The following is a 25,130-nucleotide window of genomic DNA, read 5'->3' as shown; positions in this document are numbered from 1 at the left end:
CAATTAGGCTTGGCGGCCAGAATTGCCAGGGCCTCCTGCAAGAATACCATGGGGAAGCCCCACTTTTAAAGGAAGGAGAGTACCCAGCATCTCTGGAGACTCTTCCTGCAGCTGTGGATGTTAAGGGTCACGATCTTAAATGACCTCATGGCTGGAGGGGTGGAGTAGGTGATTCAGCAGGGGCCTTGTGCATCTCAATGTCTGGTGTGGGGATCATCAGCTTGTGCAGCGCCCTCCCATCAGTATCTATGAAACTGGAGGCCTGCCTGTAGATCTGGGTGTTGCAGCTTTTGGGCCCCTGTCTTCCCCAACCAGTGCCCTTGCAGTGGTGAGGATGCTGTCAAAATCTTCCCAGTGGTCCAAGGCTGTACCTTGCAGGTGGTCCATGGAGCCTGCCATTTCTTGGGCATCCTCCTCCTTGTCCTGGGGCTCAGCAGTATCATTAGGCACCATCTGAACCCCTTAATCTGCTAAGACCCCTGACTCTGGTTGTGATTCAGAGAGCTCTGCAGCCCCTTGGGACAGGGGTTGGGATAAGGGTTGGGGTGGGGCTCCTTCACAAGATGGGAGGGTAGAGCTGGAGCCCTAGGGGGGTCTGCACAGGGTCCCTGACAAGATCAGCCTGTTGATCAGGGGACCCCACCCCAACTCACTCTGGTGCAGGACCATGGCGCAGGCTACAAGTGAGGTTTTTCTGGGAGGGAGAGGGAAAAGACCCATCAGGCACTTGGTGTCTGCCTCAGGGTCCTAGGAAAAAGGACCTCCTTCCTCGGGATGCACCCAGGTGAGCTCCAGGGCCCCTATCTTCTTCAGATCATCGCAGGGATCTCCACTGCTGGATGTTCCTTTGAGTCAGCTGAGGCCTCAGCCTTGGCACCCATGGTCTCAGGGAGTAAGCCCTGGCCAGCAGAGTGAGGGGCTTCCTTCATGAACTCCTGTTCAGGACTGTCCAGCACCCCTGAAAATTCCTCCATGGGGATCACCCATTTGATCTTTCCTGGGGTGGAGTGTCAGGCACAGCTGGGGAGGTCCCCAGAGGTTGGATCAGTCCTTCCCCCCATGTCTTGCGAGGGAGAGGAGTCCTCCACATCAGAGGGCTCCAGCTGTACCTCTTGGCTTTGCATCTGGAGGGGACCTGCACCCACTCAGCCATGGGGTGGTCCTCAGGTGGACAGGCTCCAGTAGGAGAAGGTGAAGGTTGGGGGGATGGGAAAGCTACAGCAGGGGCATGACTAGGGACAGAGGAGCCCCACTTCCTCTCTCCCCTGGGCTGCTGCTGCATTCCCCAGGACCCCACCAAATTTGGTTCAGGAGCAGGGTCCCCTGAGCTCAGAGAGGGGCTGGATAATGTGGTTGAGGTGCCGGGGGGCCTGAGGGGGAAGAGGTAACCGTGGCAGGGGCGCCCCTCTTGCCAGTGGGACCTGTGGATGCCCTCTCCCCCTGGCCCATGGGGCACTCATAATGCAATATATCTCAGGTCCCCCAGTGTATAGAAAACTCTCACCAGGGCCCTCTGAAAAGGAACCATAAGGCACTCTTCAGCCTCCAGCTGTGTTCTCTCCACCAGCTGAATCATAACCTGGTGATGGAAAGAGCGCACGTGGCTGATGCCAGCGTCTCAGCACCTTAGCAAGAGGGCCACCGCCCGGGAGATAACTCTCCCCAGGGTTTGGAGCTAGGAGAGCAGGGCCCAATTTTGGATATAGGGAGGAACAGAGCTGAGAACCACCCTGGTCCCCAGCCCTTCTAGGGTCTCAAGTGGGGCATACTTGCCCTCCACCACAAGCCGCCTGTTCACCACCTTTTGTGCGGTGGCCTCCAAGGCAAGGAAAAAGACCCCCTTGCCATGAAAGTAGGAGGCTGCCACAATCTTGGGGGCCCCCCACTACTCAAGCCAGGGTCTGCACCTAGGTCTCAAAGTGCATGTGCTCCCACTTGGATAGTTGGCACTTCACCCCGTGCCTTCAGGTGAGTGCCAGAAAAGGGGCCCCACTGCTTGAACTGGAAGGTCCAGTGGTAGAGGGTCCAGGCCCCACTGGTTTGGGTCACCCTGCAGCTGCCTGTGTATAGCTGTGGTTCCTGTGCTGGGGGGCTGCATGGGTGGGACTGGGGTTCTGGCCAGGGGCAGGCTGAGTGGGTGTGCTGGCTGGTGTACTGCACCTGGTCCCCTCGGATGCCAGTGATCTAGGCTTGACGGTAGGGCCCTTACCTTTTCCACCCCCAGCTGTGGAGGAGGCTGAAGAGGAGCCCTTCCCACTGCCCTTGCCATTGGTCCCTGATGGTGGGGGAAGGGGCTTGGGAACACCTCCAGGGGGTCCTGGCCAGGGGAGACTCCCTGGTCCTGTTGGCTCCCTGACAGACTTCCACCTGCCCCTGTGGTGGAGGTTGTAGTCTTCTCTACTCCCTGGAGGACGTTGGTCAGACCTGGACTGGGGGCTGCAGGGGCATGCATCCCCTTGGGGGCTTGGCTGGTATCTGCCCCCCTAGAGGGGGCTGCAGAAAACTCTGTGGGGGCATCTGCCATGCCATTGCTTCACATGAGGGAGGGGAAAACAATAAAGGAAACCAAAATATACAGTGGGGCTGGTGTATCTAATAGGGCAGGCTGGGGTTGTGGGGAAAATGAGGGGTGGAGCTGAAATTCACAAATCTGGTAACAAATTGGTGGAGAAGCCTGGGCAGTATGTGACCCTAACCACGAAGTACTCGTTGAGTAGTTGCTGCAGAGTGGGAAAACAGAGGCACAGAACTGAGGAAGCTTTCTCTTCCTTTTTTTTCTCTCTTTTCTTTCCTATCATACCAAGCTCCTTTAGCAAGGTTCCTCTCCCATAGACTATTTTTGTAACCTCCTGTAACTTTTAAGTTAAGAATTGTGCTTAGCATAACTTTAAGACTGTGCCATAAAGAGTTAAGAGTTGTGCTTTAGAACTAAGATTCTAGAGCAATACTGTATTGGTGTGAAATTTAAGTAACTGTGTGAAAGAGGCTTTTTGGTAGTGGTGATTAGTGTGATAAGGGAAGTTGAGATGGCTGGAAATCTCTCCCTCCCCACCCCCTTGGCTGCTTGCTTGAGACAGGAGAAAACTAGCAGGTTAGAGAGATAGATAATGAAGAAGAGGAAATGCCCCTGGGAAAGGGGGTGCTTCAAGGGTGAGAATCCCCTGACTGAAGTGAGTCTGGGCTTTGAACAGTATGGCACAACCATTAAGCCACATGGTAGTGCAAAGGATGCGGCTGCTGCATGGGCATTATTCTATGCATGTTTGGAAATGGTTGAAATGTTCAGAGGGAAGCAGGAACTGTATCTTGAGAAAGAGCAGTTACAACAGCATTTGAATGAATGTGAGATGGACAGGTGTGACTTTTTAGCAGAAGGGCTTAAAATGGTGACTTTACTTAGTGATATACAACAGCAGAGAGGCAAGGCAAGCAGGAATGTAGAGCAGTATAGGGAAGAGTTAACACACACAACCATTTCGTTAGACAAAGCAAGAACAGCAACTCATTTCCTGGCAGATGAAAACAAGGCAGCAAAGGCAGCAGCAAGCCATCAGAAATGTGAGGCAGAGATAATAAATTGTATGCCCAATTTAGTGCCCATAAGGGGGTGGTAGTAGCTGTAAGATTAAGAGAGAACTGTGACTTTGAGTCCTCTGGGAAAATAGAGATGCCTCCTGATGCGGTGCCCAAAAGCCCATTCAACCCCCATTCGCCCCATATGTATAATGTTGCCCCTGATTCCAGAAGGGAGGTCAAATGCCTAGTTGCAGAAGCCAATCTTACCACAATGGAGATGGTCACAGACGTAGTGAGATGGTCTCCTAGTCAATCCAAGTCTATTGCTGAGAGACTGGGGCCACTGAACCGTGACACCACTGTTGCTTGGCTGGCTTACATTTGGCAAATGTACCTCTCTGCTGATGGCATGGACTTAACCCAGTTGGCTCAGTGATGCACCTCTCCTTGTGATGCAGACGCTCTGGACATAGGCATAGGTGCTGGGGAGCAGACTGCTGCTGGACCCCTGGAATGGATGATAAGTGCTCTTACAATATTACTGCCTGCTTCTTCCCTTAAGAAACTGTAAATAATGGACAAGCAGAAACCAGAGAGACTGATATTGCTCTTGCATATTTAAAGTATATGCTTTTAATATAATTACATATATTGTAATACAGTTTAACTGCCTTTTGGAAGCCAGAAAGGGAGATATTTTGCAAGCCTTTTCTCATTTGTTTTCACCCTCCATTGAATGCCTTATTATTATAGGGTTGATTATATTTTCAAAGTTTAATTAAAAAGAAAAACCTTCATAATGGACTTTGTCAATTACATATAAAAGGAACATGAAGTCATGGGGAGTATTTCATAGATTTCCAAAGGGCAGGAAGTCAGCTGGGGTCATAGGATCCCAGCAAGATAAGCATCCAATTTGCTCTTGAAGGTGTTCAATGTAGGTGCCTGAACCACCTCCAATGGCAGGCTGTTCCAGACCTTGGGGGCTCGGACAGTAAAGAAATTCTTCCTTATGTCCAGCCTGAAACGGTCTTGTAGTAGTTTATAACTGTTTGACCTTGTCATCCCTTGGGGCACTCTGGTGAACAAATGGTCCCCCTGAAACTGGTGGTCACCCCTGATAAACTTATAGGTGGCCATCAGATCACCCCTGAGCCTGCGCTTTTCCAGGTTAAAGAGCCCCACGGCTCTCAGCCTGTCATCGTAAGGTTTGTTCTCCTGACCTCTGATCATGTGCATGGCTCTTCTCTGGACTCTCTCAAGCCATCCTTTTTTGCCCAAAACTGGATGCACTCCAGCTGCAGCCGCACCAAGGCTGAAAACAGTGGGAGAAAGATATCCTGGGATTTGCTTGAGAAGTATCTATGGATGCAAGCCAGTATTTTGGCAATTTCCCAGCCAGTAGATTGTAGTGGACCCAAGGCCACAACTGGCTACTTTCGCCAGGAGGTGATCATGGGATACCAGATTGAAGGCTTTTTTGAAGTCAATATATATGACATCAATATCTTCTCCCTTGCCTAGGTGATAGGTCACCTGGTTGTAGAAGGAAATGAGATTGGTCAAGCAAGACCTACCCACAACAAACCCATGCTGGTTATCCCTCAGGAGGTTGGTGTCAGCCAGTGTATTAAGGAGGAATAGACTGCAATTAAGGGAGGAATATTGCTTAATAGATTGCAGCCTATTAAGGGAGGAATAGGCTGCAATCGGACCTAGACAGGTTACAGGGGTGGGTGGATGAGAATAGGATGGGATTCAACACTGATAAGTGCAAAGTGATGCACCTGGGGAGGAACAACCAGCACCATACCTACAGGCTGGAGAACTCCCTTCTCGTCAATACAGAGGCAGAAAAGGATCTTGGAGTCATCATTGATGACAAGATGAACATGGGCTGGCGGTGTGGGGTGCAGTCAGGAAGGCCAACCACACCTTTTCATGCATCCACAGATGCATCTCAAGCAGGTCCAAGGAAGTGATACTCCCTTTCTATGTGGCACTGGTCAGGCTGCACCTGGAGAACTGCATCCAGTTCTGGGCACCACTCTTCAAGAGGGATGTGGACAACATGGAGAGGATCCAGAGGAGGACCACTCGCATGATCAGGGGGCAGCAGGGCAGACCCTACAAGGAGAGGCTACAGGACCTGAACCTGTTCAGCCTCCACAAGAGAAGGCTGCGGGGGGATCTAGTGGCCTGTTACAAACTAGTCAGGGGGGATCAGCAGGCACTGGGGAATTCCCTGTTCCCTCATGCACTACCAGGAGTGACCAGCAATAATGGTCACAAGCTGGCAGAGGGTAGATTTAGGTTAGATATCAGGAGGCGCTAATTCATTGTCAGGGCAGCTAGGATCTGGAACCAACTTCCAAGAGAAGTGGTGCTGGCTCCTACCCTGGGGGTCTTTAAGAGGAGGCTAGATGTACACCTTGCTGGGGTCGTTTGACCCCAGTACTCTTTCCTGCCATGGCAGGGGGTCGGACTCAATGATCTGCTCAGGGCCCTTCTGACCCTAAAAACTATGAAACTAAGGATGGCCTCTTTAATAAATTTTTCTAAGATCTTCCCCGGGATAGAAGTCAGGCTGATGGGCCTATAGTTAGCCGGATCCACTTTCCTCCCTTTCTTGACGATAAGGCACCACATTGGCCTTCTTCCAGTCTTCGGACACTACACCAGAGTGCCAGGAGTTTTCAAAGATCCATGCCAGAGGCTGGGCTATGATGCTTGCCAGCTGCTTGAGTACCCTGGGGTGTAGATTGCCAGGGCTGGCTGACTTGAAGATATCCAGCCTCTCAAGGTGTTCCTTCACGAGGTCAGCATTGATGGAGGGCAGAGGATATCCCTCACCAGGGCCTCCCTGTCCCATATCAGGCATGGGCATCCCATGGAACTGATGAAAGACCAAGGCAAAGTACGTATTTAATAGGTTGGCTTTTTCCTGAGCAACAGTTGTCAGTTGCCCCATCTAGTTCAGCAGGGGTCCAATGTTGCCCTTGCTTTTCCTCCAACTCCCCACATATCTGAAAAAGGACTTTTATTGTCTATAAGCTAGTTGGAGTTCAGTTGCCGCCTTGGCTTTCCAAGTTTGTTCCCTGCAGGACTGGACCAATGCATAATATTCCTCCTTGGAGGTGAATCCTGTCCTCCATCCTTTGTAGGCCTTTCTTTTTAGCCTCAGGAGGTATGCTAGATCCCTGGAGAGCAAGGGGGGGCTGTTGTGCCCTCTTGCTGCCTTTCCCCTGAGATGGAATAGAATTAGCTTGTGCATTGAGGATTGCTCCCTTGAGGAGCAACCACTCATCCTGAACTCCCCTCCCCCTGGGGTCGTGGTCCCTTAGAGCCTCACTGACAAGCCTCCTGAGCTTGTCAAAGTCAGCTTTCCTGACGTCGAGGACCTCAGTGTTGCTGACTTGCCAGCTTTATGGCAGACGGTGAAGGTGATCAGCTTGTGGTCGTTGTCACCTAGCTTTCCATTGATCACTAGGTCACTGATTAGGTCATCCCCAGTAGCCAGTACCAGGTAGAGCAGCATTTTACCTCTCATTGGCCTGTAGACTTCTTGAGTCAGGTAGAGGTCATCCATGCATGATACGAAGCTTTGCGGCCACTCAGATTTTGCTGAGTGATCCTCCCACGAGATGTCCGGGTAATTGAAGTCACCCATGACAAACATGGTCATGGAGCATGCGGCCTCAGTCAGTTCCCGGGCAAACTCCTGGTCAAGCTCTTGACTTTGAGTGGGAGGTCTGTAGTAGACTCCCACCATTGTGTCCCCTGTGCCGTGTTCCCCATGGATTTTAACCCAGAGGATCTCCAGTTGTCCACCCTGATCACCAACATTGGCTTGCAGGGACGCGTAGCTATCCTTAACATAGAGAGCTACACCCCCACCCCTTTTATCTACTCGATCCCTCTTGTACAGGGTATAGCCATCTATACCAATGGTCCAGTCATGGGTGGAGTCACACCAGGTCTCTATTATCCCTATGACATCATAATTATTTGTGTTGAGCAGGAGGACGAGTTCCTCATGCTTATTCCCCAAGCTCCTGGCATTTGTGTACAGGCAGGTAAGTGTCCCTGTGGGGGCTCTTGCTTTGTCAACAGATCATACCAGGGCTGGGGCAGGGGTGGGCTCCGTTAAGTGCCTTGGCCTGCTGGCTTTGCAAGAGTTGCTCAGCGGGCCAGCAGTGGCAGTAGTCCCCCCATCCCCCAGCGGGTTTAGTGTAAAGCCTGGTGGAGCAGGTCAGCCAGCCTGGCTGAGAAGGGCCTTCTCCCCAGGGGAGAGAGGTGGAGGCCATCTCTTCCCAGGAGCTTGCTGCCTCTCTCACCAAAAAGCAGGCTGTGGTCATGGAAGCCAAAGCCTTCCCAATGACACCAGCGCCGCAGTCTTTGATTAACTATCTGGATCCTCCTCTCCCTCCTCAGCCCATAGCCCGAGACTGGGAGGATCAACGAGAACACCACCTGTGCCCCTAGACCCTTTAGCCCCGCTCCCAAATCCCTGTAGCCCCTCATGATCTGGCTGGGAGTGTTCTGAGCCATGTCATTGGTGCCCACATGAATAATGAGCATGGGATAGTGGTTTGTGGGCTGGAGGTGCTTAGGGATCTTCTCCGCAATGTCTCATATGCGAGCCCCCAGGAAGCAGGAGACTTCCCGGGCTAAGGGGTTGGGGCGGCAGATTACCTGATCAGTCCCCCTGATGATGGAGACTCCCACAACAAACACTTTATGTTTTGTCTTGGGGAAAGCGGGGGCGGTAGCTGCATTTGGGCCTGTGTTGCCTGTGGAAGCTGGCAACTCAGCAGTCTCTGCTGGGGCTGCAAGAGGTTTATACCTGTTGCTAAGCTTCAGCAGGGCAGGGGCCTTGGTGCGGTGGGCCTTAGGGCCCTTGACCACCTTGGTCCATGCCCCTCACTGGACACTGGAGTCCTCCCTTGTCTTGGAGAGAGACCGTGATCTACCCTCCGGCTCCCAGGGGAGAAGGGCATAGCAGTAGGAGTCTATCTCCTGCTCACAGTCCCTGATGGCATACAGTCTCTGGACTGTGGCCTGGAGCTCCTCCAGCTGGCGCGCCAAAGACCCCAAAAGGGAGCAGACCCCACAAAGGGATGTGGCCATGCTCCTGGGCCCCAGAGGCTGAAAAAAGGACAGGCAGCCCCCACAGCCGAGAGCCAGGGTCTCCATCTGCATGAAGCCCGGAACCATGGGCTCCATCTGGGTGGTGGTCTCTGAGGTGCCAGGGGGGGCACTGCAGAGCCCAAGGGGACCCTCAGGGTGCAGTGTGTGCCCATCTGCATCATGCCACTGGTAGACAGGCTGGGCCTGAGTCTGTCTACCCTAGGGGGCTTGCAGGCAGGGCCTCAACCCTCCCATGCACCCTCCTGCATGAACTCCACACTAACTCACTCACTGGCAAACAAGCCTACCTGTTTGTGCAGCCTGTTCGCGTGGCTCCCTGGGGGTCTGGGCGAAGTAGGGGCCTGGGTACGGCTCTACTCAGCCACCTCCTCCCACTCACTAGGGGTTAACCCCCTCCCATCACGGGTCCTGCTTACGTCCGGCTGTGCTGGGGGTCAGCAGGGGGCTCTGCAGCTGCTGAGGGGTCTCTGCGGGGGGGGCTTTGAGGGAGCAGGGGTGCAGTGGGCTTTCACCCACACATCTCTCACTGCTCCACAGCCTAACTGGGGCTTTTTTGCTGTTGGCAGGCCCTTTTAAACTACACGCATGTGCAGTGGGCCTGCCGTCAATGAACTGCTCTCGCTCAAGGGGGAGCCCTGCCCAGGATTTGGGGGACCCTGCCCTACTGGAGGGGGAGTGGTGACTACCCCCCACCTCTCTTTCTCCCTGGGGGGATGGGCCAAGTAGGGGTCTGGGTGGGGTGAGACCCAGCCTGGCTCCACTCAGCCACCTCCTCCCACTCACTAGAGGTTAACCCCCTCCCACCATGGGTCCTGCTTACCTCCAGCTGTGCTGGGGGTCAGCGAGAGCCTCTGCAGCTGCTGGGGGGTCTCTGGGGGTGAAAAAACAGGTGCATTATGCAGTTGACCATAAACTGAAAGTCCCAAAACAAATCAGGCAATTTAACTGGCACGACATGACTTTAACTCTCAGCCTTTTCTTTTCTAGGTATTTATATGGCTCTAGTCAATTTCATACTCATGCGGACAATAAAAACCAGGATTTAACTGTAACCTAGGTGGTACGTGGAGGGTACCTCCTTTCCAATGGAAGGGATGTCAGCAGGTGCAGGAATGATGCAGGAGTATAGCAGTTTAGGTGCAGACCAACTCACCTTCATACCCTACATAATGAAGCTGAGATCAGAACACCCTGTGAATTTAACTAGTAACAGGATGACATAAAACTTATAACCATAACTTTACTTTCAAATATTTCTCTATATATGTACATGCATACACACACACATATAAATATATATATACATACATAGGCATACACATGTATATTAGGGCTGTGCAAAGCTTCAGACTGCACTTCAGATTCGGAAAACATTTGGACGCCGAATCAGCATGTCCAAATCGAATTGCTGGCTGCTTTAGGCTTTCCAAATCAATTCACAAAAGATTCAGAAAAGATTCACCAATTCGAAGATTTAGAGGGCTGTCTGTATAGGGAAACAGAAACTTAGAGAAGGGAGGGGAAACAAGGTGGGGAGGGAGAGCGGTGGGGGAAAGACTGACATATTTAGGTGGCCATTGAGCAAGATTCTCTTTGACTGTCTTTCCAATTACAGTGTCTGGGGGAGGGACATAGGAACAGCATAAAAGCCTCTGTGTGCAGACTTGCTGTGGCTTTTGTAAGCCGGTACTATCTGGGGAACAGTGTGAGAAAGGTACTGTGCACTGCCTGCCTTGGTTTATAGTCAGGAGTTGCTACTTGCCTGCTCCTTTTTATTGTTTGAAAGGATTGGGTAGGATTTAGCTTATCTTAGCTTAGCTTAGCTTAGCATCTCTTAATACTATTCAGTTCATTTATTTCAGTTTATATTTGCCCTCTTTTGTTTTGCAAACTGTGAAAAAAGAAAACTTTCTGTTTACCCTGCCAGTGTGATCCATCACTGTGCATGGAGACACACAGATTACACTTGCGTGCACGCACGCGCACGCACGCACACACACACACACACTTATAATATACACACATAGAAGAGAAAAATCAGCTATTCACAGGAGAAGGAGAGAGTCAGATTATATATAGTAGTTATTAGTTATTAATATTATTATATTTAGTTTACATAGAGACTAAAGACAACACAGAAGTCAGATTCAGATTGAGACTAACACCAGTTCAGGGTTTTAGAAGAAGGAGATATATCATTTTAGGTACACTTTACAACACAGAAGAAGAAGAAGAAGTACAGTAGTAGTAGTCATACATTCACATTAATAGAACATCACAAAAGACACCATATATAGTTATTAAAAATCAAAGCAGAGTCCATTGAATGCACGCAACACAGATGGCATAAAACAAACAACAGAGTCACACTTCACATTCATAGTAAATATATACATCACAGTGGAGAAGAAGACAGACAGACAAACAGCACACATTTTTACACAGTTCTCAATACTTATCATTACTGAATCAAACAATCAAAGAAGAGTCCAGTGCATGCACACAATACAGAGGGAATAAAACACAACACAAAAGGAATGACACACACGAACATACACCTTTTGCAGCACAGGAAAGATTAATATGAAGTGTGCTGGAAAGGCAGATGCCAGGTCTTCTGGCAACTAAGGAAGAGGGAGTAGGGGGAGAGCTAGAGCTGCAAGCCCCCCCCGAAACATAGATGCATTCTCTTCTCAAGCAGCCATGATGCTTCTGCTGCCAGTGGAAGCAAGGCAGTGTAAGCAGTGTCTGCACCTGACACCCCTGCACCTGCAACACCTCTCCTAACTCCAGAAATAGGCACCAGCAGCAGAATCACTGTCTCCTCCACCCCAATGTCATCTCTCAGCATGAGTGTCCCACTGCCAGAGGAGGAGCTGGAACCAGGGGTGCTGAGAGCCCTGGCTTAAGCAATTCTGGGGACTGAGGGGGAATCAGAGTTTGTGCTCTACACCCCTTAAAATTTCCCTAGACCCAGGTCTCCTCTGGAAAGCAGCACCTTGGAGGAGGTTGAGGTTGTGGAGGCAAGTGGCTCAGCAGAGGCAGCTCCTCCTGCTGTTGGGCCTCAGTCTCCTGAGGAGTGGGATAAAACAGCATCCTCGCCCTCAACCCGGAAGTGGGCAAATAGCATTTTGAGCTGGCAGATAATTCCAGATTTCCAATCTGGCAGCACTACCTCCATTTCCATTTTCACTGACTGGCTTTCTTGCCTGCATTGTGTGCCAGGCCAGCCTCTGGCTTCTTTACTATTCCTTCCATCCAGGACCAACTGCAGGTACTTCCTCAGCCTGACAAAGAAAGGATTTTTCAACCCTAAAACTTCCTAAGATATATGTTTTTAAGTAATCCTTTTTTACATAATAAACATATAGACATAAAAACACAAGATAAGCCATCACACACCATGAGTAACATCATAAATCGAACACAATACATTTTTACTTCTGGCTGTCAATTCCTTTGTGTTGCAGAGCACTGGGGTGCCCTGCTCCTTAGAGTGGAACTGCTGGGGAAAGAGCCCTAGCAGTGAGTGGAGAGCCCTAGCTGTGGGTTACCAGGGCAACCAGACAGAGCTAGTGAGCCACACCTGCCAGAGGTCAGCTGACTGGTAGGGGCAGGGCCTGGTCCACATATAAATCCCAGAGCTGAGGCCAGGATGGCAGTTTCCTGCCAGCAGCCAAGGTGGAATAAGCTCTGCTGGAGCAAGCAAAGAGGAGAGGCCTGACTACATGAGCAGCTCCTGATGCTGTTGTGGGATGGAGTATTCCCTGGTAGGGCTTGAATGATGTTTTAGCCAGGGGGCTTGAGTGTATGTTACAGTCCAGGGGCTTGTGTTTGATTTATTATTGTATAATACCAGTGGCTTGGGTAAGGCTATTAGGGGTTGGAGGAGGCCTCAAAGGGGACCCATGGCAGTGTGGGGACCCCAAGCACCAGAGAGGGTGCAGCATTGGGGTGTGCCAACCCTGAGTGCCAGTGCGAGACAGGGCTGTGGAGATCTTGAAAGCCAGTATGGTGCAGTGTGAGACAGGGCCGTGGAGAGCCCAAGTGCTGGTGAGGGTGCAGTGTGAGACAGGGCCGCGGAGAGCCCGAGGACCATGGGGCCAAATTGTAACAAGGCCCGGACCGAACAACATCAGTTCCATCTGCGGGGGAGGCTTGGGGCATGGTAAAGGGGTGGTTGGAGCCCTGCATAGCCCATAAAGCTAGGGTGCCCCAAAACAACCAATGCAAAATGGGACCCACCAGGGGTCTGGGAGTCCACAGAGTCAGAGTTTATAGCAAACTGTGTCTAAGAGGGCGTAAAGGCAGCCTTCCATATGTATATTTTCCATCGAAGATGTGGCGGGCAAGAATTGAGGGTGCCCATTGGGCTGGGCCAAGTTGGCATGGTAAGGGGGCCTTGGGAAGATCACGGCCATCCTGTAGGACCCTGGCCTGTGACACTTTATAAAAAGAAAGGGTCTGTGACGGTTTTGTTCGGGTACCTTTGATCCTGCTGCTGATGCTACTGGTGTTGAGCCAGCTAAGTTATTTTGACATGTCATCATTTACAGTGGTGAACTGGGGCAGAGGCTGTATGGGAGGAGGAGACCTCACTGGGGCACACTACCATGTTGTGCAGAGACCCCAGCACCAGGAAGGACATGCCTTAACTGACATGCTAGAGAAGAAACAGCTCCTACTTGAGAGGAAATAAGGGCTCTCTGACAGTTCGGCTACCTGAGATGCTGCTGGTGCTACTGCTAGTGCTCAGTCAGTCACTAAGTTATTTTATCTGTTGTCATGCAAAGTGGCAGACCAGAGCTTAGGCTGTAGGGAAGGAGGAGACCTCACTGGAGTACCATGTTGTATAGATGCCCCAGCACCAGTGAGGGAGCTCCTTAACGCACACATGCCGCAAGTTTTGCCTGTTGGCAGCCAGAGGTGCAGGGCCCCAGAACCTCCCCCTGCACCTATCTCTTTCACAGCTGGCAGGCTTTGTGGCTGCAGCAGGGCCTGGCAGGCCTGCAGTAGTTTCCCCTCTGCCCCCCATACCCCAAGACAGACACAGCTGGTAGGGTTTGTGGTTGCAGCAAGGCCTGGCAGGCCTGCAGTAGTTCCCCCCACACCCTAAGACAGACAGTCTCACAAGCACCCATGTCATGAGTTTTGCCTGTTAGCAGCCAGAGGTGCAGGGCCCCAAAACCCCCTTGCATCTTGACACTTGGCAGGCTTCATGGCCACAGCAGGGCCTAACAGCCAGGCCTGCAGTAGCTTCCCCCACCCCTGTGACCCAAGACAGACACAGTTGCACAAGCACCTATGTCACGAGTTTTGCTTTCAGGACTTTGAGGTGCAGTGTCCTAGAAATCCCCACACCTATCTCCTTGACACTTGGTGGACTGTATGCTTTCAGCAGAGGCTACCACTCCTGCAAGTTTCATCCAAATTAGACAACCCCCCCCCGAAGTTATAGAAATTTCATTGATTTCCCCACTATACCCTACAGCCAAATCTCCAAATCAAAGCGGAAAACTGATTTGGAGCTCTGAATTGAATTGCTGGCATCCGAATCAGCTGAATCTGAGCCCAAATTGAATAGTTCCCTATTTGCACAGGCATAATGTGTGTGTGTGTGTGTGTGTGTGTGTGTGTGTATGTATGTATATATATATATACACACACACACACACACACACACACACACACACACACACACACACACACACACACACACACACACACATGTACACATAATTCACAGATATAGATTTACCCCAACAATAACTATAATTAACTCTTATCTTAGGGACAGTTCCAATCCTCTGTGGCCTCCTGTTAAGTGCACATCCCCTGCCCCTCAACAGGCAGAGGAGCTCTCAACAACAAAACTCAGGTTAATCACAATTCAGCAACAGGAATACCTAGTAGTGACAGGACAATAACTGAACAGAACACAATAAGGTCACATCACATATACAGAAATAACCAATACAATAGATTCAGACATAAGCATGTTACAATTCTAATATAATAAAGGGCTTAATCTGTCTGTCCCTAATGCTTTTGCTCAAATGTGCATGCACAACTGAGATATGGTTACCATATGTCTGGGTTTCCCCAGACATGTACCCACTCTTTTTAAGCCCTCTGATTTCTGTCTGGGCAGGTTTTTTTAAATCTGCCCAAATGTCTGAGATTTCTCTTTGCTCCACTGGTGGGAGCAGGGTGAGGGTGATCAGAGGAAGCAGAGAGCACACACAGACCTGCCTGCAGCGGCAGAGGCACACAGACCCATGTGGTACTCCTGCTGCCTCTGATTACCTCCCCATCTCCCACCCCCAGAGCAAAGGAGAAGCACAGATATTTGGTCAGGGCAGGGGAAATGGACAGGGCATGGGGAGAGGAGGGTTGCCTGCCCCTTCAGTGAGGGAAAGGGGCAGTGGGAGCTGTGCTCTGGGAGCTGAGCATCCAGAAGCTGCAGCCCAGGGAGGCAGGGGAAGGACGGCAAAAGGGAGGGGACTATGGCCAGGCTGTCTGCAGGGTACTGTGGCCCTATTCCAGGGTGGGGGGTGCCGCAAGCCTCCCCTTCTCTTCCCCCAGCCCAAGCTGGGGCTGGACATATTCCGCTGCCACCACCTGCATGAATCGGAGCCAACACCCTCTGGCCCAGTCAGAAAAGAGACAGCTGGGACTCTTCCAGGGGGGCAGGGGGCTGTGGGTCGGGAGAGGCACTGGAGCGGAGGGGGACTGGGGGATGGGAGTATGGGGATCACTCACAGTGCCAGGGGCCTGTGATTCAGGAGTGAGGGGCACCAGCAGGGATGGGGGTGGAGGACTGTGGGTCTGGGGCAGAGGGGGACTGGGGGTTGGGAGTGCAAGGGACACTGTCAGCGCCAGGGGGCTGTGGGTCGGGAGTAAGGGGCATCATCAGGGCCCAGAGGGCCAGGCTACTGCAGTTTTGTGAGTGAGGGGATTGGTAGGGCTAGGGTCAGTGGGTTGGGAGTGAGGGGCAGCAGCAGAGCTGGGCAGGCTGTGGCTTGGCAGTGAGGGGCAACAGAATGGGCAGGGACAGGGCCACCCTTCGAGGCTGGCCATGTAAACACTCTTTTGAAATCCATCATTCATGATGGGCAATTGGCTAGTTCTCTCATATAACAACAGTGGGGACACAAGATTATAAACAGAATCCCAATGGCATAAAAAACCAGGCCACAACTACTGGCATAGCAGCAGTGCCTAAAGAAGAAATGGCAACTCAGGGAAAGATCCCATTACCTAATTAAACATCATTGCCCTCTCCTAGGTCATTAAACTAGGAGAGGCCCATAACCATGACACCACCCTTAACAAACAGGGACCTAAGACTCCCTTCTGTACCCAGGGGTGAATCATCCTCACTCCTCAGGGGCTTCCCCTTGGTCCCCCACAGTAAGGAAAGCCCCCTCTTCCCTGTGGGAATCCCCTTTCTGGATAACTCATGGTTCCCAGTATCCTTCCTCACAGGGGTGGTTGACCTGTCCAGTAACTGCTTAAGGCAGGAAGGCCTGAGCTGCCTGGTGCAGCCTCCAGGGCCTACTATCCCCCACAGCCCTCCATGCACTGCCCTGTGCACCAGGACCTGTACTGCCTCATGCAGCTGTGACAACCTGTCACCTCTATAGCCCTGTGCACCGATCCATGCACCGATGTCCCAGCTCCTACCTTATGCAGGATTGTGGACCCATACTGCCTCACGCAGCCACTGCAATCCCTTCCAGCTCTCTACCAGCCCTGTGCACTGCTCTTTACATTGAGGAGGCTGGGCTGCTGCCTCATGCAGGGTTGGAAGCCAGTGCTGGCTTGTGCAGCTTCTGGAGTCCCTTCCACTACCGGACCCTCTGGGCATCATCACTGCAATTCCCTTCACAGAGGGGCAGGGTTGCAGCCACTTGCTGCTCCCTGCTCAGCGAAGGTGTCTTCAGGGCTCTTCTAGAGCAACTGCTTCAACCCACTGGTCAACTCCACCAGTTCTTCTCAGCCCTTCTTCGTCATCCCTTATAGTTTCATAGTTTCATAGTAGCTAGAGTTGGAAGGGACCTAGGTAGATCATCTAGTCCGACCCCCTGCCTTAGCAGGAAAGAGCACCGGGGTCAGATGACCCCGGCAAGGTGCTCATCTAACTTCCTTTTAAAAATCCCCAGGCTAGGAGCCTGCACCACTTCCCCTGGAAGCTGGTTCCAGGCCCTAGCCGCCCTGACTGTGAAGTAGCGCCTTCTAATATCTAATCTAAACTTACCCTCCGCCAGTTTGTGACCGTTATTCCTGGTCACTCCTGGCAGCGCACGGGGGAACAGGGACTCCCCCAATACCTGCTGATCCCCCCTGACCAGTTTGTAGCAGGCCACAAGGTCCCCCCTTAACCTTCTCTTGTGGAGGCTAAACAGGTTCAGGTCCCGTAGCCTATCCTCATAAGGCCTGCCCTGCTGACCCCTGATCATACGAGTGGCCCTCCTCTGAACTCTTTCCATATTGTCCACATCCCTCTTGAAGTGTGGCGCCCAGAACTGGACGCAGTACTCCAGCTGCGGCCTGACCAGTGCCGCGTAGAGGGGGAGGATCACCTCCCTGGACCTGCTCGAGATGCATCTGTGGATGCATGACAGGGTACGATTGGCCTTCTTGACTGCCTCCCCACACTGCCGGCCCATGTTCATCGTGGAGTCAATGACGACTCCAAGATCCTTTTCCGTCTCCGTGCTGGCAAGAGGGGAGTTCCCCAACCTGTAAGTGTGGTGCCGGTTCTTCCTCCCCATGTGCAACACCTTGCACTTATCAGTGTTAAACCCCATCCTATTCTCATCCGCCCACCGTTGCAACCTGTCAAGGTCAGTTTGTAGCCTATTGCACCCTTCTAGTGCACCCACATCCCCCCACATCTTAGTGTCATCAGCAAACTTGAACAGGGTGCTTTCTACCCCCTCATCCAAGTCACTGATGAAGATGTTGAACAGTGCGGGCCCGAGGACCGAGCCCTGCGGAACCCCACTGCCCACATCCTTCCAGGTCGAGAAGAACCCATCCACTACCACCCTCTGGGTGCGGCCCTCCAACCAGTTGGCGACCCATTTGACCGTGTGGGCATCGACACCACAGTCTCCCAGCTTTTTGATGAGGACAGGGTGAGAGACAGTGTCGAAAGCCTTCCGGAAGTCCAAAAAGACTACATCCACAGCAACCCCTGCGTCTAATGATTTGGTGACCTGATCGTAAAAGGCCACCAGGTTGGTCTGACAAGACCTGCCACTGATGAACCCATGTTGGTTGCCCCTGAGCATGCATTCCCCCGCAAGGCCCTCCTGGATGTGTGCCAGGATAATTTTTTCAAAGAGCTTACCCGGGATTGAGGTCAGACTAACTGGCCTGTAATTTCCCGGGTCCTCTTTTTTTCCCTTTTTGAAGATAGGGACCACATTGGCCCTCTTCCAGTCCTCCGGCACCTCGCCAGAGCACCACGAGTGCTCATAGAGCCGTGCCAGGGGTCCCGCAATGACCTCAGCCAGTTCCTGTAGAACCCTAGGGTGAAGATCGTCCGGACCAGCGGACTTGAACACGTCCAGCCTCTCCAGAAGTACCCTAACTAACTCCTCGCTAACCCTTGGCCCAGGCGTGTCTCTCTCGGGGCCCGAGGGGGGCCCAGCAGGGAGGTGGCTGAACTGGTCCCTACTTAGGAAGACAGAGGCAAAGAAATCGTTAAATATGTTAGCTTTGTCATCTGGCGTGATGACTAAGTTGCCCATCGTGTCCTGCAGGGGCCCCACATTACCCGGGACCCTCTTTTTACCCCCTATGTATTTGAAGAAGGACTTCTTATTGTCCTTAATCCGGGAAGCTAGTCCTATCTCCAACTCTGCCTTGGCCCTCCTGACTGCCCCCCTACATCCTCGGGCGACTATAACATAGTCCTTCTTGGCGATGACCCCATCTCTCCATTGGGTATATGCCTCCCTTAAGGAAAGTGCTCTGTGTGCTGGGCATGCTTGCTTTTTATCCCTTTTTGAGACTCTGCCCCTGGATTGGGAGTGGATCAATAGGAAAGCCTGAGGGGTTAGTTCCCTTTCAGGTCCTCTCTTTCACCTTGCCCCTGGGTCAGGGTGGGGATGCCTTCTTTCTGCCTTCCCCTGATTAGTAGGGAAGGGAAACTGTCTCTACCAATGGAATACGAGCCCTTCAGGCTCAAGCTAACAGTTCAGGGCTGCCAGTGAGCCCAGCAGCCAGCCTGCCACATTACAATAATACTAGTTTTATGGCACACTATAACCTACCTGATTCCTGAATTGTTCTGCACATGAAAGGTGATAATGACCCTCCTCCCTTTTGACAGGCTTGTATTTTCCAGTAATATACTTCCTTTCTTCCTCTAAGTGTTTGTCTACTACCCCTGGGAATTTCTCTTCCCCCTCTTCCAATTGTTTTTTTATATGCTGGGCTGACCTTTCCTCCTCAGACCTAAAGAAGCATGTCTTGCATTTGAAAGCTTGTCTAACTGTACCCCAAATATGCATTTGTGTGGGAAAAGCAGGGGGGGGCTGAACACCGTCTGCTTTTACGAGAACTCAGGAAGCATCTACATGCAGCTTGTTTCCCGCTCTGTTGTGCAAACATGCAAACTGCAGACTTGCAGTTGGAAAGTCCTTAGCTTCGCAACTATGCTAGTTTGAAATGCGATTGCGCTAATGGAATTTTCCCAATACCTTGTAATCAAGTATATAAGCAATGGAGAATAGGCACTCGGGGTCGGCTTTGATCTGAGTCTCATGACTCCAGGCCCACCTGCTTGCAAGCAATAAAGGCTTTATCTCTGTGGCTTGTGGTATGACTCACTTCTGGGAACCAAATTGGAACTTAGCCTCCAGGAGCTCGAACGGCCCCTTGTGCAACATTTGGTCCAATAAAAGATATCAGCCTAAGAAATCCTTGCTTCTGGTCACTGAAGTCATCTGTGCATCTGATACCTGTGTATCTAGATATTTATGTTCACAACAGCCTTTATTAGGAAGTGTTATTATTCCAAAGTTACAGATGAATAACTGAGACCTTAGGGGTGTTTATATATGTGCTCTAGGAGTGAGGGGGGTACCTTAATTAGAGTGGCTCTGAGAGTCACTGTAATTAAAGTGCCTGGAGCATTCTATGTATCAGTGTCCCTGAGCTGAAAAATGGTGGTGGGGGTGCTTTAACTGAAGCTCATTGAACAAGCTTTGGTTCATAGAATCATAAAATCATAAAAGTAGGGTTGGAAGGGACGTTGCAGATCTTCAAGTCCGACCCCCTGCCTGGGCAGGAGAAAAAACTGGGCTCAAATTATTCCAGCCAGGTAGGCATCAAGCCTCCTCTTAAAGACCCCCAGGGTAGGAGCCAGCACCACTTCCCTTGGAAGTTGGTTCCAAATCCTAGCCGCCCTGACTGTGAAGTAGTTCTTACAGATATCTAATCTAAACCTACTCTCCAACAACTTATGGCCGTTATTCCTTGTTATGCCAGGGGGCGCTAGGGGAAACAAGGTCTCTCCCAAACCCTTCTAGTCCCCCCTAGTGAGTCCCCCCTCAGCCTTCTCTTGTGAAGGCTGAACAGGTTCAGGTCCCGCAGTCTCTCATTGTAGGATCTGCCCTGTTGTCCCCAGATCATGCGGGTGGCCTCCTCTGGACCCTCTCAGTGTTGTCCACATCCCTCCTGAAGTGGGGCACACAGAACTGGACACAGTACTCCAGCTGTGGCCTGACCAGTGTTGCATAGAAGGGGAGGATCACCGCCTTGGCCCTGCTTGAGATGCACCTGTGGATGCTTGACAAGGTCCAGTTAGCTCTGCCAACCGTGACCTCGCATTGTCGGCCCATGTTCATCTTGGAGTCAGTAATGACTCCGAGATCCCTTTCTGCCTCCGTGCTCTCAAAAAGGGAGTTTCCCATCTTATAAGTGTGCTGCTGGTTACTACTGCCCAAGTGCAGCACCCTGCACTTGTCAGTATTGAAGCACATCCTGTTTTTGTTAGCCCACCCCTGTAATCTATCCAGGTCTTGCTGCAGTTTTTCCCTCCCTACTAGCGTGCTCACCTCACCCAAATTTTGGTATCATCAGCGAATTTAAACAGGGTGCTTTTCACCTCATCATCCAAATCGCTGATAAAGAAATTGAACAGCGCAGGCCCCAGAACTGAGCTGTGGGGGACTCTGCTGCCCACTTCTCCCCAGGTCGAATATGACCCGTCCACCACCACCCTCTGAGTATGACCCTTCAGCCAATCTGCAATCCATCTGACTGCATCAGTGCCACAGTCACCCAATTTTGTAATGAGGATGGGGTGGTAGACAGTGTCAAAGGCCTTGCTGAAGTCCAGAAAGACTATATCCACGGTGATACCTGCATCCAGTGCTTTTGTGACCTTATCATAAAAGGCAATCAGGTTGGTCTGACATGACCTGCCCCTAATGAAACCATGCTGGTTGCCCTTGAGCATCATCTCTGAGGCCAGCCCATTGCAGATGTGCTCCATGATGATCTTCTCAAAGTTTCCCTAGGATTGAGGTAAGACTGATGGGTCTATAGTTGCCTGGGTCCTCCCTCCTCCCTTTTTTAAAGATGGGAACTACTCTGGCTATCTTCCAATCATCTGGCACCTGGCCCAAGCACCACAAGCGCTCGTAAAGCCATGCCAAGGGCCCTGTAATAACCCCTGCTAGCTCCCTCAACACCCTGGGGTGGAGAGCATCTGGACCCACTGATTTGAACACGTCCAGCCCCTCCAAAAGCTCTGTAACCCAGTCCTCCCCAACCTGAGGTCTGGAAGCATTCCCCTCAAGTCCATCTTGCATCACGGTGGGGAAGTCCTGGTCCTTGGGGACTCCTTGCATTAAAGCACCAACACTGACATTTTTCACTGCAGGGATGCTGATACACATGACACTGGAGTGCAGCCTGCTCCAATGTGCTGTAATTACACAGAGCAGCCTCACTGTATGTGGATAGATGCCCCAAGAGAACAGCTGTGAGATTCTATATGGACTTAAGTGACAAAATACAATTCTATTCATCCTCCTAGAGTCAATGAAAAGCTGTTGAGACAAAACATGGGTGGGTCTACCTCCTCCTTGCTGATTTTTGTAACTCATTATTAAGGGCAGTATCAGTTGTGACAAACACTGATGCAAAGTTGATTTATAGGAGTTAAACAGGGTGGGAAAGAATCACTTGGGTGCCTAAGTTTCCTTATGTACCTAACAGATGGAATGGAATCTGGCCCCTGGGCTCCCTTGGAGTTTATACACATGCTCCGGGAGTTGGAGGGGAGGGAGAGTGGGGGATGCTTTAATTGGAGCACAGTTGGAGTGTACTTAAAGCACACTCAGCTTCATGTGTATCAGCATCCTCACACTGAAAAATGGCAGCTTCTCAAATAAGCTTTAATTAAAGTGTCCCTGCTGCCTTTTTTCAGTGCAGGGACACTGCTACATGTGATGCTGGATTCTGCTAGAGATGGTAATTACAGTGCATTGGAGCAGCCTCACTGCTTGTGTATAGGTGCCCTCTGTGTTTTAAGTTAAAAGTGATTTACCTAGGTCATACGGGGGCCTGTGTCTGGCTAGTCCCCTAGCTACTGTACTCCTCCAACTCCCATTAATAAAATCAATGAAATAAGACAAATAAGAGAAGAAATAGGGAAGGAAGCCCTCTCCACCTAGCCTAACTCCCAGCCATTCTGTTACCTTATTAACTTCAAATTCTTCTCTTTTTTGCACACCTTAGCAAGCTCTTATATCTCCAGTCCTATCCCATTATTTTCTTTGTGCTTGTCCTATTTACTTCCAAGCTCCTGAAGTACAAGAGCAGACTCTGTGGGCACCTCTACATGAGATGCTTAATGCGAATAAGACTAATTATACTGTGTATTAGCATAGCTGGCAAAACCATGCTAATGCACAGTAAACTTAAGTTTAATGCTTATTAACATCACAGAAAAAGTGTTTAGCTGCTCTAATGTGCAGTAGCACCGATTATAGCACATTAATTTAGTACCTGTTATTGCAGGTACTAAACTTAATGCGCCAGAATTATGGCACATTAATGAAGATCTACATTACTGTCAGTGCACCCTATAAATTCTTCTGTAGTCCCCTCCCAACCTGCAGCTTGGCTTCTTGTCACAGCCAGCTGCTGAAGAAACTTAAGCAAAGACAATTTAGTCCAGTTCAATAGTAGTTTGAGTATCTTCTTAAACACACATGTACAGGACCCCAGTTTAGATCTCACTATAAAAGAACAGTATCTCTAATCACAGAGACACCCTAATAAAATGCACTGGTTCAGAACTGGACTAGAGAGAATTGCTGTACCTACAAAATCATCAACATGAAGCCCTACTATGAGACCCTAAACAAACCTAGCTTATTGATAGATCCAATTAGATCAATGCTCCTATAGCACATACTTAATTCTAAGCCACCTATTAAAACTCTATGCTCTTAATAGAAAGTTAATAATAAACCTCTATCTAATTAACAAGCAACAACTACCTCAAGAAAGCCTATATTAGGCATAAAGTTCAAGATAGTTAGGTCACTCATTTTAAGGTCTTTTTGGTATTTTATTATTTGTATCTCAGCTTTTGGCTATGCTGAGTTCTGGTAGACCACATTTTCTGTCATCAGCATCACTGGATTAGCATGCAATGCTACTAAAGAAAAGTTTTCAACTGATCAAGTCTCTTAAGAAAATCCATTCCATTTCACATGTACATGTTGAAGTCAGTCTCATGAAGGAAACATATGTTGTCAAATCCATTTATGCCTGATAAATATTTACATAATATTTGCTAAAGCCCCTGGAGACTTAAAAAGAATATATGAGAAAAATCACTGTTCACTGAAATCTTCAGAAGGAGAAGTGTGATTTCTAAAACAAACAACCCCCACACCCAAAAAACCCACGTCTGTACTTCCAGTTCTTCCTAATAAACTATCATCTTGAATTCTGCCATTTGGCAATCTTACTAATTAGCAAGGAATAGTTTATCGTAAGACGTGTAATATGTCTGGGATACAAGACACACATCTTTAATATGTTAGCCCCTTCCTACACTATACTGGATGTGTGAAAATTTGTCTGGGTTAATTTTCTGTCTTAAAGCAGAAGTTGTGAAATGAACTGGATTTAGAAACTTCGGAGTTTTACTTCAAACCAACAACTTTATCTCAAAGTGGTTGTCATAAAGACAGTGATTGACCGATTATTTGACAGGTTTCTGATAATTTAGAACATAAGCCTCCACAGCAAACTACTTCATACCTCTGAACATGATTGGGTTTCTTCTTGCATGCTTCTTAAAACGTAACAGATGGTACTTCTGGATAACGCAGCCACCACTGTCCAGCCTACAATCCAGCAGCGTTTTATACTTGCAGCTTTCTTGGCATAGTGAAAGCCTGAAATGAGGCTGTAGATTTCCTTTGGTTTTCATATCTGAATCCAGTTCAAAATTTGCCTTGTGGTTTTCAAACCTTTCTGGACTTAATCTTTGTTCCTAATCCTCTTGGACCCTGAGTTAATTTACCTAGGATTTTTCTCTGTGTGCTCTGCTCCTCAGCTGTCCTCCCTGTATCTACTCTCTATCATTGAGTTTACTTTTTTACTTCTACTGGCTAGTCCATCCTGAAAATTTCTACCTCTTGTGCCAAGTCGTCATTTCTTTAAGTTTTAACTTAAAAGTTCCCTGCTTTGAACAAACTTGGCCACTGGACAATGTAATTTACTGAAAATAATTGGAAAGTACAATGAACATTAATTTGGCAGGAAATACTGTAGCATAAAAGCTAGCTGGATACAATTCTTCACTTGATTGAACAGGAGGCAGTAAGTTGGGCTTTGAAACAATGAGTATAGGCAAATTAAATCCATGCCATGCCTGTTGCAATTTCTTAATTCAGGGAGCCCAGTTCTTCGCCTAGAATAGTGCTACTTTTGGGTTTCAAATGCATAATTATAAATTTTAATTTTACAAATATGCTGGTGAGTAAGGTATGTATGATTTCTTTTAGGAATAAAGATTAAAGGACACCTATAACTTAGCATGTTGTATACTGTAAAAATCAAGGTTTTTTCCCTGCCTCCCCAGTAAAAACATATTTTTGATCATATTTCTTTAGGAAGCCATAATAGAAATTTCCAGATTATGCATTTCCACTAGCTGCAGTCTCTAGTAGGTTAGCAACACTGGAACAAGGAAGGAGAGATGCTAGTGTTGCTAGACAACCACTTGTCTTTTTAACCCTGGCAGTTAACAATCCAAGCCATAAAACACTGGAAGGAAAACATACTGCCTGTCCTTAACAACTTCTCCAGATGTATTCCTTTTTATGTGTATTTTGTTTGTTTTCAGAAAAAGAAAAGACAGCATAGCCAGTTTGAGTTAAATGCGATATTTAGGGTATATCAAGCAGAAGTAGAGC

At 49.7% G+C, this 25,130-nt stretch overlaps 1 long non-coding RNA gene across 1 annotated transcript; it reads right to left on the bottom strand.

Moving 5' to 3' along the window:
• Positions 1-6,375: 6,375 nt before the first annotated feature.
• Positions 6,376-24,043, bottom strand: LOC149859670 (uncharacterized). The gene is made up of 3 exons (XR_016443671.1): positions 23,971-24,043; positions 9,488-9,538; positions 6,376-6,412 (listed from the first exon to the last, which is right to left on the bottom strand). It is a non-coding gene; the product is annotated as an uncharacterized LOC149859670 (long non-coding RNA).
• Positions 24,044-25,130: the final 1,087 nt, after the last annotated feature.

This window comes from Crocodylus siamensis, chromosome 7 (genome assembly GCF_052110815.1).
Source record: "Crocodylus siamensis isolate JL-2025a chromosome 7, ASM5211081v1, whole genome shotgun sequence".
Lineage (NCBI taxonomy): Eukaryota > Metazoa > Chordata > Crocodylia > Crocodylidae > Crocodylus > Crocodylus siamensis.
The sequence above is the reverse complement of the archived record's forward strand: the minus strand, read 5'-3'. Positions and strand labels throughout refer to the sequence as shown.